Raw genomic sequence first — 16,705 nt, forward strand, 5'->3', positions numbered from 1 at the left:
TTCTAACTAGGAACAGAATGACCTATTGTGATTGATAATGACTGATGACAGTCTGAGATCTGCTTCAAAATTAGACTAGAGGCCATATATATGACTGTTATTTTTGAGCATATTCTGTCAAGTTCACGTAAATGAAAAAACATAAAAGGTCCTGTCATAAGTACAGTTAAGTGCTTTGTTCAATGTTTTTTTTTTGTTTTAGAACAGTTTCTTAAGATTAAAGTCCGCACAAAGAATTGGGAATTTATTCAACATCATCTGGAATTGCAATTAGGAGGCATTATTACATGCTTGCCATTCACAAAATCATATCTTCAAAGCTTTCATTTTAACAGGAATTTGTAAAAATGACAGAAATGCTCAGTTCTGTTATCACTGGTATGACCACAGCACTTTGAAGCACTGACATATACTTCCACAAATTCAGAATTAAAGGTTCAGAAATTTGCTCTTTTGTTAATTAATAAGTAGATATTTCAAACATAGATCTTTTATAATTATTACATCCTCTATCCTTTTAATATTACTGAACTCTATGCGCAGAGCTACTTTATAATATTGAGGGGAAACTTTTATCTGCTGGATATGGAGGGAATATTAGAAAGAGCTAGTGTTCACTTAATGGAAAGTGGTGTTTTGGTTTTGTTTTTTTTTTAAACAAGTTTTTTCTGTGTATGGGGAAGGTACATAGAAGTTAATCATAACAACAGATTTGGGGAGAGAGAAAATCTCCTCTCAGCAAGCCCCAGGTCAGTTCAACTAACTATAGTTAAAACTGAACTTCTGAGATTTTTCAGATATTGTTGCCCTCCTTGTCATTAAAATATAGATACTGCAAAGACACAAGGCTGGGGGGAAACCTTAAAATTTACCAGGTGTAACATTCTGTCCCTAATTTTATTTAATTTACTGTTATCTTTAAATATCCAGCATTTACTCCTTGCAGTGTCATAAATATGGTCTTAAGTTTCTTGCCCACTAAAAACAATGCAATCTTTTCTTGTTCCAAGTCTCTACGTACTTCAAAATGTCTTTCTTTACAAAAGATATAATTTTTCCACATTTTCTTCCTTTTCTATTAGCATATAATAATAACACCTTTTCTTTTTTTTATATCCGTATATAATAATAAAATACAATCCCAGCACAGATATTCAAAACACATGCAATAACTATAAAATCACCAAGAATGAAATGAAATTAAGAACTAAAGCAGAAATAGAAGCAATTAGTCATATGGATTTTCACTTCACCAGAATATGAAATACTACAGGTGTAAGATACCATAAGAATGTGGAAGAGTAAGGCAGATTTTCTAGTTCTACTCTATCATTGAGTATAACTTTGACAACCATTTTGACTTGTGTTTAAAACATTTCCATGCTGATAGTGCTAATGAACATTTCCTTTGAATTGATCTTCACTTTGTAGTCTTCCTTTATATCCTCTTTAATTTCTCGTGTTAAAAAGCCGACAGTTACCATGACTTTAACAATAGATAAGAAACCTAATTCACTGCGAACTGAAGTCTGTCAAAGACTCTTCATTGTTTAAAATGCGGTGGATTATGGCAGAATTGGTTTTCAAATAAAAATATCTGTGAAGAATTCTGAGACATCCGGCTAAACACTGGACAGCCCCATATATTTTTTTCAGTACATTCCATTATTTGTTATAGGTTCTGTTCTGTTTTCAGCTATTTGCCAGCTTTTGAAATGTTGAAATTAACACAGGAAAGTCAACATTTACTGGATTCTATACTGAGTTTTCACATTGTGTCCTCAAAAACACACTTCAGCTTTTCAGCCAAGCATAGTTAAATGTCTTCATGACTTTACATTAAGCTTTTAAATAGAAAGATATGTTTCATCTGGGATCTCAACTATAAAGGTACAGTTTCCACCAATCATGCTTTTATTAAGGAACTTGAAAATACACTTCATTTTTTATATATCTTAATTGAATTTATATATATCTTAAGTGAATTATGATGGAAAAATGGTGTATATACAATATAATTTAGAAAGGTATTCACACCACTATCAAAATGTTAGACACCTCCAGAAAGTGCACCTTCTCTGGACCTTCTCTGAATAACCCTGTGGAACTTCTCACTTTGGTATTATGGTTTTTTAAAAAACCTGGATAATTTATAGATCTCAGATAGATGTTAATGTCAAATGTTAACAAGGAAATGAGTAGAGGAGCAACCAAAATATTATTAATGAAAGAAATAAACCCCTGTGCTCCATCCACTGTGTAGCATGTCAAATAAATTCCTTCAGAAAAAGGCTAATGAGGAAGGCATGTTGTTACTGTAAAAGACATTTGAAATATCCTTATAGTAAAGAGACAATTAAAAGCAACAAATGTAACAAAGATGTCAGGATGTGATCATTTTCAGTTCAGTAATTCAAGAAAAGAATAATCCAAAGCACAATGCCTAGAAAATGACAGCAGAATATATACTATTACCTAAAGTGTCCCTAAAATCAACTAAAACGTGTTTAGTAGAGTTTTTTAATCCACTTTTCTATAATGACTCTTGTGATTCACTGAACATTCATTTGCCTATATCAAGAAAATAATAGACTCTGGTTAAGTAAAAAGGAAACATTAACAATATAACATTAACAATAGTGAATAATAAAAACATAAAAAGAAAAAAAGGTCAGAAAAGTAATTATGAAAGAGTAATTCTTGCAGAGGTTCAAGGGACTATCTCTTTAGTCTCTTCCTTTTGAGGACAACACCAAAGGAAGAGTATACACTGATTTCTGAGTGAAGGAAAACCTCTCTGTATAAGAGATACTACAGACCATTTTTTGCTGTTTCCAAGTGCCTATTATTTCAATAAAAAGAATTTGAAAAATTATATCAACTAGTAATTCAGGCACACTGTGTGTTTTCAGGCCCCTTAAGTATGGTAATGAATGCTCTTATGAAAATGGATCAGCTTCCTCCTTCTTGACCTGCACTTAGATCCTGCTCATAAGGAGAGCTTGTGGACCTTGTTATTTGGGCTTATTACAAAATCCACTTGAACCCCTCAAGTTCATGGATTCTCCTTATTAATTTCCTGCCAAGGAAAATCTTTGACTAATTTTGACCACCAGAAAATTTTTTTCAATGAGGTAGAGCTATATACCCTGACAGTCTGTGTCTCATATTGAGATTAACTCCTTGATGCCTGTAAATATTGTTAAAACAGAACCATCAAGAATTTCCTGTGCCCATGGAAGCTTTCCAGAACCTTTTGTTCCTATGGAGTATAGGGAATAAAGAATGCAGGGGAAAGAATAAGGAATTGACAAAATGGTTCTGTGAACCCAAGATATGATTTTGGTTTATTTTTTGCCAGTGTGTTTAGCAGAAGCAGACAATGCCCCCAGTCTTCATAGGGTACTTTTTCTATAGTCTATGTACTGGAAACTCCAGGGTGGGTTTTAGAAGTTATAGATATGACTATCTTTTCTCTCTGCGAAGGAAGATATTAATATATTAAGATCCTGCAGCAAAGATATATGGAAAAATAACATGTAAGCCTCTTTTCAGTAATATTCTGTTGTTTTCGCAAATTTTGAATGAGCCCCATTCACAAGTAGCAGATGAATTTCCTAAACTTCAGATGAGAATAGAATAAAATGTTACCTCGAGCATCGCTAAAACACTTCTGTGTATTGTGCCCCCCCCGTCCCCAGCTAATTGAAAAGCCTATATATGATTTAAAAGGTTTTCTAGTTGCTCAATACAACAGGCTATAGAACAAAAGTATGTAATTTCAGACTGCTGAATCTAGCCAATGAGTCTAGCTTGGCAATGTCTTCCTAATACTGAAGTAATCTCAGACAGGAGGAGAAATTTTCATTACTTTTAAGAAAAGAAATTTTCTTATCTACCCTGAAATATACAGATCTCTATGTAGCTATTGATCTGTATGACCTACATGTATTCAGGGAATCTGTTGTAGAGATCAGATATTCTAAATACACATACCTTATGATTTAATTAACAAATAAGTGACCACTGTAAAATTGACCTTTAATTCACATGCAAAGAACTCTGTTTTTAGAATTGGACTTTTTAAACATACAACATTATAAATCTATGTTATTAATCCATAGAAGAAAGAAAGAACTTTTCAACTTGGAAAGGCCAGGGGAAAAAACTCAATAAGGCCTTTTACTACAAATTCAAATTTTGAAACTGCCAGAGCTTGGTCTCTAGACAGGCTAACACTGTTAGGTTATCAGTACTGATGAATCAAAGAGTATATAAGAAACAACTTTTTGGCATTAATCACAGAAACTGATTTCCTTTAAATATATTACTTGGCTTTTTTATTTATTTGTTTGTTTGTTAGCAGTTCTGAAGTCAGTTTGTTCATTGTTTAAAGACCAATAGACACATAAGAGAAAGAAGACAGACTGTAGAGACAGACTGTAACAGGAGAGCTAACCAGATCTCCAGAAGAACTGGCGAGATACCAGGTAGAAATCTAGAGGAGACAAACAACACGTGGGAACTATGGAAATGAAACTGTGATGGACTTTGGGTGATTTCAGTTCCTCAGATAAGATAGGAGTCAAACAAGCAGCTTCAAGCTGGAGAGCATCAGGTTTCTGAAGATTTATTGAAAAACATAACATTTCCAGGTAATTTAAATATAGCTGGTAGAGTTTAGAGTCATATGGTTAGAAGAGAGAGATGATTAGAGAGATGGTTGATATACTGAACCACTGAATTACTATACAGTTTATTTGAAAAAAATGGGGCAATTACAGTAGGATCTGAACTAGACCCTGTGCAAAGTATTGGTCATTCAAGAGTTAATAATTTATATAAGATTAACATAGTGACTTTAAATGCTTTGTGTCTCTGGAACTTTGAGGAAGGAGGGGAGAGTAGGGTATTCCCTCCAAGGGGAGATAGATCTAATCATTATACCTACAAACAACAGGGAGAAAAAAATCACCAAAAATATATCTATATGAAAGTAAGAATTGAAAGTCCATGCGTGTCTCACTGTTATTACTTATTTATGAAGAGCCTAAGAAAAGTCAAAGAAAAAACAAATCACGATAGGTGACTATTATCTCTGTCGCACACATGAATGCTTGCTTATAACTCGGGGATTATGCTATGTAAGTAGTCACCTCTGGTTTAGAACACCTGCTCTGCTGTAACACTGGCAGCTGCATCTCTATGGAAATAACTATATCTCCCCTCCTCTCCCACAGTAGGGGTAGGCAAAGCAGAAAAATCAAGCAGAACATAATGTAGAGACTAAGGCAGACGTGTGGGGTTTCAAACTATTTTAGTGTACTGGTAAAATACACTGTGTCCTGGTTCTGGTCAGGAGAGGGTTATTTTTTTTGCAGTAGCTGGGAGGTGCCTTGGCTAGTAACTAGTAAAATATGATGAATCAGTATTTTTACCATCCAAGGAAACAGTCTTATTCAAGAAAGAAAACTTCTTTTACCATAAGAATGCTGACACATCCATCCTGGTTTTGGGTCTACTTACAAGTACTTTATTTTATTGTGTATTTTTTAATGTAGAATTAAAGTATCACAGATGTAATATCTTTGTTATCATTAAAATATGTTGAGAAATTAAAAAGTAAAATAACTCATACAATAAAGTAGAAAAAATCACAAAGAAGTGTGAGGTTGTCAGAAAGCTCTAGCAAATTTGGTTTACAACTGAATTTTAAGGATGTTCACATGTCCTGCTAGACCTGATCAGGTATCTAGTGAAGATATGCAAATTAGAAAAAAAAATTGAGATTGTGAGTGAGGTACTGGCCAGCTTCTAAATGTTCATTACTTTGTAGAGTGTCCCATAATTGACAGTTTATGGCTTTGTTTTACAGTGACAGCTTGGGGAATCATCTCCTTTTTTTAGTAGTCCTGTTTTTTTGCAAGGAGGAAAGGTAAAAGAAAAGACAAAAACCGATATCCACAAATCAATCAAGCATAACAGAAAAAAAACACACAAAAAAAAAACCCTCTAAAACAAAGCAAGAAAAACCACCAGCCCATCACCTTATTGCTCTTTGTTTGGTCTTCGTAGCCAGTATTTTCACAAGTAATCACTATTGCTATGGACACATGATAGATATGACTAATAGGATGCTGATTTTGGGTAGAGTTTGTCATGTGATTTTTTACAATAGGGAAAAGCAAAACTGAAAACTGACTGAACAGTCAATGAAACCTCATAAATAGGTAGATAGGGAGGGAAAGAGTAATAGAAAGGAAAGGAGTTTGAAATACATTTAGACATTAGACAGGATTAATCATGCTTTGAATTAAAAAGAAAAGGTGGCTCTTACATTATAACTAAACAACATATCCCATAACTGTTTCAAATAGATATATTTCTAATTTTCTGTATCAAATGGTATATGAACTATTTCCTACTGAACCTGGCAGCATTCTTGGAAAACAGTAAGTGATATAGGTCAGAGAATTGGGAGAATAAAATGTCACTCAGTTCTATAATAAGTCTTATGACAGCAAATCATGTCAAAATAAGACACCTGAATAAACAACATGGAGTCTGTTCTCTGAAATCTTGCCCTGCAAAAAATTAATTTCCCAAAAATTTAATTTACTCCTTGATTGCCTTATAAAGTCATGAAGTCCAGATGACCATAAAAATGGCCACTGCATTGGCAATAGTTAAAAAGATCTTAATCTCAAAACTCTCTCATAATGAAAATTGCAGGCAATTCGATAAGGTCACTAGCCTTATCGAATGACTAGGACAAAAAGAATCTTTGTTAAGACCAATTCATTAACAGTTGACAGTAAAAAGTGCACTATTCACTATTACATTCCTCTAACTGAAATCATGGAATGGTTTGGGTTGGAAGAAACCTTAAAGATCATCTGTTTCCAATAACCCTACTATATGCAGGGACACCTTCCACTAGACCAAGTTACTCAGAGACTCCTGGTCTTAAACACCTCCAGGGATAGGGAACTCACAACTTCTCTGGGCAACCTGCTCCAGTGCCTCAACACCCTTACATAATCATAGTTATAAAACACATGTGAAAATCATAAGGTGTAAACACACACACACACACACATATATATATATATATATATATATATATATATCTCATAAGCTATAACACCAGATCAGTTCTGACTTGGAGTGTATACCTCTTACCCTCAAATATATCTTTCATGACTCACAGGGAAAAATCCACAAAAATCACAAATCTTCATACAAAATAGGCTAATGTGCATCATGTTTTCATAAGTTGTGAATTTCAGAGTGTGAACCATGATGGTTATGGTTCAAAAACAACAGCTGATGCTGCACCATGATTCTCACCGGGAACACTGGGGTTGAAGTGACCCAACCTTAACCTTAACCCTCACAGACAAACATTTGTCTAACTTGTGTCTAACACTAAAAGGGTGCTAGTCTGCCTTGCTTCAGTCTTTCTCCTGCTTCAGTCTTTCTCCTCTCCAGACTGACCTGAATTTTATCTTCTTCCACTGCATTTAAGTGTGACCCAGCCAAGATGCTGGCGTTGAGCGCCGGGGAGGCAGAAGCAGCGACTTTGAGGAGAGGTTCCAATGGACCTCCTCCTCTCTGAGAAGCTGGTTCCAATGAACCCATCCCTGAGCAGACCCAGCTGAGGCACTTAGCCAACATGGCAGTGCCTCTGGGATAATATAATTAGGCAAGGACAAAACCACCACCCATCAGCGCGAGGGGAAAATGAGAAAAGAAAAAGTGTCGGAAACTCTTTTCCAGAGAGCAGGGTGAGGGAAGGAGGAGAGAAAGAGGAGGTCTCCAAGCCCCAGAGCAGAGATTCTCCTGCGTCCTCTGGAGCAGATACCCATGCCTGTGGAAAACCCCACACCAGAACAAGTGAATATTCACTGAATGAACTGTAGCCCATGGAGGAGCAGGGGAAAAGTATGAATGGATTGACTGCAGCCCCCATTCCCCATCACCCCATGCCGCTCAGGGCAGGTAGAGAGAGTCAGGGACAAAGGAGAGACTCTGAGTGTGGGAAAGGGAAGTACAGGTGGAGGGAAGATGTAGTAGTATTAATTTGTATTTGATTCTTACAATCCAAACTTATTTTAATTGGAAATAAATTACATTTTCTCCAAGTCTATGCTGTTTCTACCATGGTGGTAAATGATAAGGGATTTCCCTGACTTTGTCTCTACCTATGAGGATTTTTTTTTTCTTATTGTCATTCTATCCCATTGAAGAGAGGAAGTTAAAGTGGCTGGGTGAGGATTTGGCAGCTTGCCAATGTCAGCTACCCACAGCATAATCTATTAGAAAAATGGAGAAAAAAGAAAAAAATCCCAGACCCCACAATAAAAAAAGTACTGCTAGATGTCTGGATTATGTCTTCATAATACATAGTTTGGAGTGAAAAACATTAAAGGGAGAGGTTACGAGAAGGAATATATGATTTCAGTCTATGCCTCATTGATAATGTTGATTTTTGTAAAATTGTAAAGGTAGACTGTCACTTCTGCTACATCTCCATCCTTCCAAAGTCCTGATAGTATGCTCCTATTAGCACTAAAAGGAGAAGAATACACAATTTGGCCTTAATTTGTGAGGAAGCACTTCCTAAGAGAGTTACTTTGCTTTCCTAATCTATGCTGCTTTGGAGCTCCTAACTTTTTTAAAGGAAGGTGAGCAAATTTTATATGGAAATCAAGGATTTCAGTGACTACATAACAGTCTCATAGCTTCCTTATACAAAACCAATTTTCATAGTAGGACTGAACACTGGAATGGCAAAACCATCATTCAGATTAATGTAGATATTAGGTTTTGAAAGGTAAAAATAATTATAAACTGTGTTTTCTTTCTTTTTTTCCCTCCGTAGAAGCTTATGCCTGAGAGGTTTTCCTTTTTTAAATATACATGTATACATGTATATGAAGATAAAAATAAATATAATATTATTTTTTAATACCAAATACTGTCAGTAGTCAAGCCATTATAGCCAAATTTCACAAGAGAATGTATTTGCACAATTTCAGGAAAACTGTTGCGAGTATTTGAAGCTTATGTAAGAGTAAAACAAATTGCCCTTGTGAAGGGTTCTATTCCAGATGCACACGTCAATTTTTATGCTATGATTTCCATTTGTTCAGTCCATGATTCAGGATTGGATTAGTCTGAATAGTTTCTGTAAGAAATGAGTTTAGGTTACAAAAACTGGTCTTCAAATTTTCTTTGTCTGGGCTCTTTTAAATTTTATTTTACAGATCAGTCTTTTAGGTTTTCAAACTCTGCACATAACTGTAATCATCTGAACCAAGTCCCCAAAGCCAAAAGTGCTTTCAGTACCCTCAATCACTATCATTAAGGTATAGCTATGAAGCTACCAGGGTTTTGTGTTAATGAGCTGTATTTCTTATTCTAACAAACCTCAGTGACAATTCTCATTCAGTCTTCAGAAAGCAGAAGAAACACAGTGCTGCTGGAGGCTTTTGTTTTCTCTTTTGCTGTCTTACTCTATTCTGTAGATTTTAAGGGCAAAATGCATTTCTTTTAAATTTTACTGCATTGATACATAAGGCCCAGTGACATTGCAATCAAAAGTCAGGGCTGCATGCTCAGAATGAACTGGTGTAACTTTAGTTGCTTCACTGGATTGGCATAATTTCATATCAGATACTAAATCTCAATGATAGGCTAAATTAGAAAACACAGTAGAGTCCAGCCAAAGCATCAGTGCTCCGTTTTTCCTTAAAAAGATACGTAGTACAGGTTAAAAAGGATTATTTTAATACAGCCATTTCCCTGAGCACAACTTATTAGACACACACAATTTATAATGACATTATCAAAATGTCTTCAATGAAAGAATAATATAGACCACCACAGTGAATTAACACACTTGAATAAGAAATATGCTTCCTGCTGCACAGAACAACAGTTGGATTTGGCTGTATGTGTCAGATCAAATCATAGTTAATAAAAGCATTCACTCTTCTGATATGAACAGAGCAGACAAAGAAACCTTCTTGAAGTTGTTTACCCCAAGGATAAATGGAGCTAGAGATTAAGACACTGAGGAGTAGGATGCAACTGAGCAGATGTTAGGTGATGGCAGGAATTAGGGACACTCATGGCAGAAATGCCTACTACCAGCTGCAACCACCCTAATTACTGTGAGACAGGGCACCAGAAAAATGGGAAAATGTAAACAAGCGTAATAAGGAGTGAGAGAAAGAAATGGTTGATTGTGGTTGTCTATATTGAAAAGGGTGTTTAGGAATTACTGTCAGATTTAGAGCAGCAAAAAAAGACTGAAAGTCACTGAGAATTTTCTGAAATACTCTATTTTAAAAAGGTCGGGATTATTGGAACCACTGTGATAAAAGGATTTAGAAAATGATCTTTCACTGAATTATGAAGGTCTGTAGTAGGATGTACCACCAATGACGGCATCATTTCTGAGGTATTATCTCTAGTATAAAGACAAGTCTGCTTACACTGGAATTTTTTTTTTTTTTGACAGTTCAACTATTTCTGCTTGGATTTACACTTTGATTTAAGGTTCAAATCCTCTTTTATTTATCTGTTCTGTATAGCCACACATAAATAATTCAGTAAAACGCTGAACATGCATCTTTAGACCAAGGTTTGCATCACAGAATTTTGCTGAATATGCTGGTTTTGGCTGAGAAAGAGTTAATTTTTTTCATGCTATTTGGTATGAGCCAATGTTTTGGATTTTGTACTTCTTCTGCAGGGGTGAGCAAACAGCTGCGTGAATCTTAGTTTCTGGCTGGAGTTAAAGCACAACAATGAGGAACTTCAGACCAAATTTAAACCTTTGTCTTTCAGTGGACCATGAGCACTCATGAGCATCTGTGGGAATGAAGACACATTGTAACTTCCATAAAAATGGTCTGGTCTTCCTGTGAGTCCTCCCCACACACACTCCCCCACTCCTTTGCTGTCTCTGATGGGCAATGTGATTTGTCCTAAGATAAGAATGCCAGGTGGGTATTGCTGGAGGAACTGTCTGGATTCCCACATTCTAGAGCAGGGATAGTGGGGGAGGGAGGGGAGCTGTGATGTATTGGCAATATTTACATACTGTATTAGCAATAAATCTAATAGTAGCCATCCACATAATCAGTGTCATGCTTCTCATGCCTGACTGAGAATCTTCTTTTTGCTACTCTGCCACACACAGTCATCAGGACACTTCCTCAATTGATTCCCTCTACACAACTCCATGAGGATACACTTTTTCCCCCATTCATTTATAGTGTTGTATTTGGCTTATTTGTGGGTCTACAAGGAAAGAGGGGATGTCATTGCACTGTGCTACCACTACCTAGGTGAAACCCATTGTAAGACAGCACCCACACAAGCTGTTGTTTTGCCTTAGATCCTCTCAGCTTCAATTCAGTCCTCAGAAATATTTACAGCTATTTGAGATTTCCTACTGTGCCTAAAACACTTCCACTGTAACAACATATGTTCCCTTCTTCATCTCCGACAGTGCAATTTGGGTCTAGCTTAAGGTGTGTATACGTAGGCATCTCCATGCACAGATGCCTGGATCCCTAACACCAGGCAGCATAGAAATGAGAGTGATTTAGCTCCTCTGCAAACAGGTGACAGCACTGGTCAGCCAAGTGCCTGAGTGTCATCTAAGCACTGACTTTGTTGCCTTGGGAATGTTTCTGCTGCTCACCTTTTGTCACCTGGTTTCATCTAGAGACTCTCTCTCCAGACGCCTCTCCCGAAAGGCATTTGGGTGCAATTTTCTGCCAGCTCCACAGATGTCTGAGATATCTAGCCTGAGTGTGTCTAATGATAGTAGATGTATATGTGTGGGCAGTGATGATCTAGATTTGCATTGTTTGTAATGCAGGTTAAGTATGTAATATACAGTTATAAAAGATAACAATTTAGGCTTTTTGATCATTGACCAAATTTCAGTCTTGGTTCTACTCACATCAGAAGACAAATAGACCTGAAGTCCAATTGGTGTCAACAGAAAAAATAAAGACGAGGGACAAATTAAATATTCAACTAGCAGTTCCTTTGAGGAAGATGTCTACAATGAAATACATATAATACAGCCCAAACTGAGTAGATAGAGCACTTTTAGATATTTTTCAGGAGGTGTCAGCAGGTCTAATTTTAAAAGGGCAGGTCAGACCATAATGGTACAGCTAAGTTTTTATTTCCTCCATAAGAAGGTTAATACAGTTTTAAAAGGTAAGAAAAGAAAGAACATGCTGTAACCTTTTATCCTTGTCTTAATGTGACACTAACAAAAAAATGAGGAAATGCAGCCTGCCACCTCCTTTCACATCACCATGCTCTGCTCTGTGCCTGGAGTTCTCAGAAAGAAGTATCAGTTGCAAACACATGCAGATGGGTGGACAGATGTTCCCAGGAGACAGACATACACACCAGTCTCCTCATACTGAATGGGAAATAAATTAGCTCTCATGAGAGCAGTGATATATAAAGAAAGAAAATCAGGTTACTCTCTTACTCTCCCATGATTTAAATATCCATTGATACTGTCAGTACTGCTACTGGTCCAGTTATTTGGAATGACATCTTCACTGTGCCAAAAACATTCTATTTAGACCAGTGGTAGAGTTCTACTACTCCAATGACAATATTTCCAGCACAGTCCTGCCTCTATCTCCTCATGAAAATTTTCCTGTCTTCATGGTGACAACAAAGATAAGGATGTTTCTGCTGTGGAGACCTCACTGGTAGGCTGGGGGTGGGGAGAGAAGATCTGGAGGAAAAAGAAGTTACTTTTCATTGGTAAAATTATTATTGCTGTTTATTATTTGCTATACAGTAGGAGTACAGGTTCTGGAAGGATGAAGCTATCAGATACCAAAGAGAAAAAAAAAAGTAAAAGCTCTTCAAGTGGTTAAAGACAGGGAAAGGCTTGTTATATTTGAAGGACTTCCCTTGAGGTCATGCCATACTGCTGATTTCATCAAGAGTCCTGGAATGGAGTAGAATGTTTTTATAGGGTTTGCAGGGAACCATGATTTACAGGCAAAGTAGCAAGGAGAGATGTAACTAACTGCTTTTGGTAATTTTTTCCCCTGTTCAAGGCTTTAAAAAATATAATGCCACAAATTTCAATGAGTATTTTAGACAAATTCTAAGCTTATTAAGCTCTAAGTTTAATACCAATTAAAAGGCTATATACAGTAATGCAACCTGCTGACCGGACTCATGCCCTGACGACCCACACCTGGAAGAAAAAGAACCAGAGGCTGTTACGCACATGAGGATAGTATTAGCAGATATATTTCTGGGGAAAATCATGAAGCTGTCTCCCACTATGCTTGTTAGCACATTCTCTACTTCTTGCCTATCAGAGAACAGTGCCTTTTTATTGCTCTCTGCTGGACCTGGACATATCTGCTTTAGGCTGAGAACACCAAGAGAAATAAAAACAAAGCAAAGACTTAATTAGAAGACTTCAGGAATATTTAGGAAACCTTACTATGTAATATTTATTTGGCCTGTTTAACTTTTCTTCATTTACATAAATGTTAAAATTTAGAAGACTCATGAATATGTAAGAGGAATTAATAAAATTATTCTAAGAAAAAATAGTTTCACATAACTTCCTTCTTGTGAGTTATCTGTACTTACTCAGAAGGACAATGGAAAACAAAAATTCGTTTTATCCAAGTTTTTGACAATTTCATCTCTTTTGCTGAGAAAGATCCCAACTGACTGATTGCAGTACAGGATTTGTGGAATATTTGAACTGATGTAGTTTGTACCAACACAGTAAAGGAAAAAAATTTTATGTTATATACAAAATTAGAATTAAGAAATTTTATTTTTATTTTATATAATCATTTTGAGTGTTGTGTAAATCAGAAAGAGCAAACAGAATCATAACACTTGAGCTTTGTTTTTTTCTAGAATTCCAAATGGAGCTGTAAAGTCAATGACGTTCAGGCAAATAGGATGAGGTAACTGCTTACAGAGAATAAACAATTTACTACAGCAGCTGAGGAAGTTTCAATTTTTAAAAGCCTAGAAATTTAACACACCAGTGTTAACATTGAACAAAAATAGCTGATTTCTTTTATCAAAGCACAATATGTATTTTATACCTCTGACAATTGTAACTAGACCGTACAAAGTAAACTTAAAATACAAGCCCATGTTTTCTCCCACGGCTTGTAGCATTATTTTACACAAGCCCTATGATTACACTATTATGTAATAATAATCAGACAGATACCCAGAAATAAGATTAGTTACTTTATCATCCTAAGGTAATATAAATTAGGAAAAAGAACCCAAAAAACTGCAACAAATAAATAAAACCCCCAAAAAGTTAGAAGTAGTTTCTACAGCATTGCCAATGTGATGCTCACGTCCAGAAATTTTGTTACACACAGATATGGCCATTCCCAGTCACTTTCTTGTGATTGCACATACATGAAGGAGGATAAACATAAATATAATCATGAAAACGGAAGTATTCCATTTCGTTTTTTTTTTCTGTAATAGAATCTGCAAGAAAAAGACTCATTTTTTCCAGCAGTCCCAAACATGCTGACTATAGTGTATTTCTGCAGGTAAACAGTATGTCACAAGTTCTCAACTACAAGAAAGAATGTACTGAAATACTTTTTATTTCTTATTAGGATCTTTTCTCATTCCGCTACCTGCCTGTAATAGTTTTAAAAACTGACATCATGACAGAGACATGTAGAAGCAAATAAAAGATATATAACTGACAGCAAAAGGAAGACTCCAGTCTGGCAGAACTTCCAGTCTCAGGTCAGAAGCTACTGCCAACAGGGCTCAAAGAGCTTTACAGTGCTTCTGCTATCCTTTCTCTCAGATTTGTTTTTTGCAATAAGGCAGTCATATCTTTTTAATGTAGATATGTTTGTTTCCATGTCCAAAAGCAGTAAGCCCCAGGACTGGATATACTTTCGGTAGCATCCCTCTCCCAGTGCCACTACCTTGAAAGAGCTTTGCAAATACATGTAGATATTAGAAAATTACAGGTGTAATTATTTGTCCGTATTGGGTTTACATGGCAATGTTTTGGTAGTGGGGTGGCTGCAGAGGCGGCCTCTGTGAGAAGGCACCAGCTGGTGTTTGTCTCTGTGTCAGACACAGCTGGTTCCAACAGACCCACCTCTGGTCAAAGGGGGACACCAATGGTGCTTCTGTGATAACCTATTCAAGAAAGGGTAAAAATGCTGTGCGGCAGCTGTGAGAAATAAGTGAAAAATATGAGAGAAACAGCCCTGCAGACACCAAGATTGGTGAAGAAGCATGGGGAGGAGGCAATCCAGGCAGCAGAGCAGAGACCCACCGTGCAGCCTGTGGAGAAGTCAAAGAGGGAGCAGTTTGTAACTGTGCAGTCCATGAAGGACCACATCGGAGACCACTGAGAAAATATTACAGTGGGAAGTAGCACTCTACATGTGCTATTTCTTACTTCTGAACTTACACTTCTGAACATGTATTGGCCGCTACTGGAGACAGAATAGAGACTTACATGGATCTTAGGTGTAATACTGTCCACTTTTATCTTATTCTGCTAGATAAAGTGAGTTCTCAGAAATCTTAGAAGTCTTTTTTTTTTCCCAGAAGACTTAGAAGACTTAGTTTCATTGGGATACACTTAGTGGAAGGTTCAGAGGGAAGACTTTCAGACTTTCAAACTGTCAAAATAGTTCCCCACAAATAAATTAGATTTATGAAAAATAGAATTTCAATAATTTTTAAACTGTTTAGGTAAGCAGTAACTCTGAAGTGCTCAACACCCTTCACACAGTTTAATATTCACTGTGGGAATTAAAAGGACTCAGGATAGACTCAGACCCAGAAATAAAAGCATTTATTTGAAACAGTTTTTACACCAGAGTATAGTAAGGACTTTTTATAAGACTCTCCAGGTTTTAATAGATGGATATTAGCAACATTAATGTAGTAGAATATTATAATAAAACAAGATGGGTACTAATATAAATGTACATTAACTCATTTACTAATGATCAACATCAGCCACAGGGACAGATGACAGCGGTTTCATGTCCTTTTATCAAGAGAGAGACAGAGCCTATTTAAATGTTTTAATTGTTGGGAAAGAAATGGATTTGCTTTTATCCAATCAATATTACTTTGACCAAGAATCAATTACACTGACAAGGCTTCTCTTATTGAAGTAAGTAGGGGCTTTAATTAAATTCCATTCTATAGTTTAAGCAAGGCACTGGAAGACAAGGAGCATGTAGAGGCTACTTTGTATTTACTGTATATATACTGTGTATATTTGTAGCATAGTTTTAGGAGCAATCATAAATTAAACTGCAGATACATTAACATTTTAGTTTATGTCATACTACACATCAAAATAAAGCCACACATAGTGGTCCCATTTATTATGATATGTGTTTCTCTTTTGAATTGGCACAAAATGGAATATTCTGTATGATCTTTTCTACTGCAGTGACATAGTATGTAAAAGGACATCCTTCTATTTCCTCAGAAACCATCATTAGTGTTAAACAGTCTCTCTTTGCCTATTTCTTTAGAAGATCACTGCACAAAAATGAGACACTGCAGAATAACAATGGGCTCCATTTAATTGGTGGAACCCTTCCCCCGGCATATGAGCAGCACAACTCAATATTCACTCTGGGGCAAAGGA

At 36.2% G+C, this 16,705-nt stretch overlaps 1 protein-coding gene across 1 annotated transcript in view; it reads right to left on the reverse strand.

Annotated features, from left to right (window-relative positions):
• The window catches only part of LOC114066013 (contactin-5-like), a gene marked incomplete at its 3' end in the record, with an annotated part of 397,796 nt that overhangs the window by 240,303 nt on the left and 140,788 nt on the right, over positions 1–16,705 (reverse strand). The window lies entirely within an intron of this gene.

The sequence above is a fragment of the Empidonax traillii genome, unplaced genomic scaffold (assembly GCF_003031625.1).
Source record: "Empidonax traillii isolate 1590-97213 ecotype Southwest subspecies unplaced genomic scaffold, ASM303162v1 scaffold719:size519298, whole genome shotgun sequence".
Taxonomy (NCBI): domain Eukaryota; kingdom Metazoa; phylum Chordata; class Aves; order Passeriformes; family Tyrannidae; genus Empidonax; species Empidonax traillii.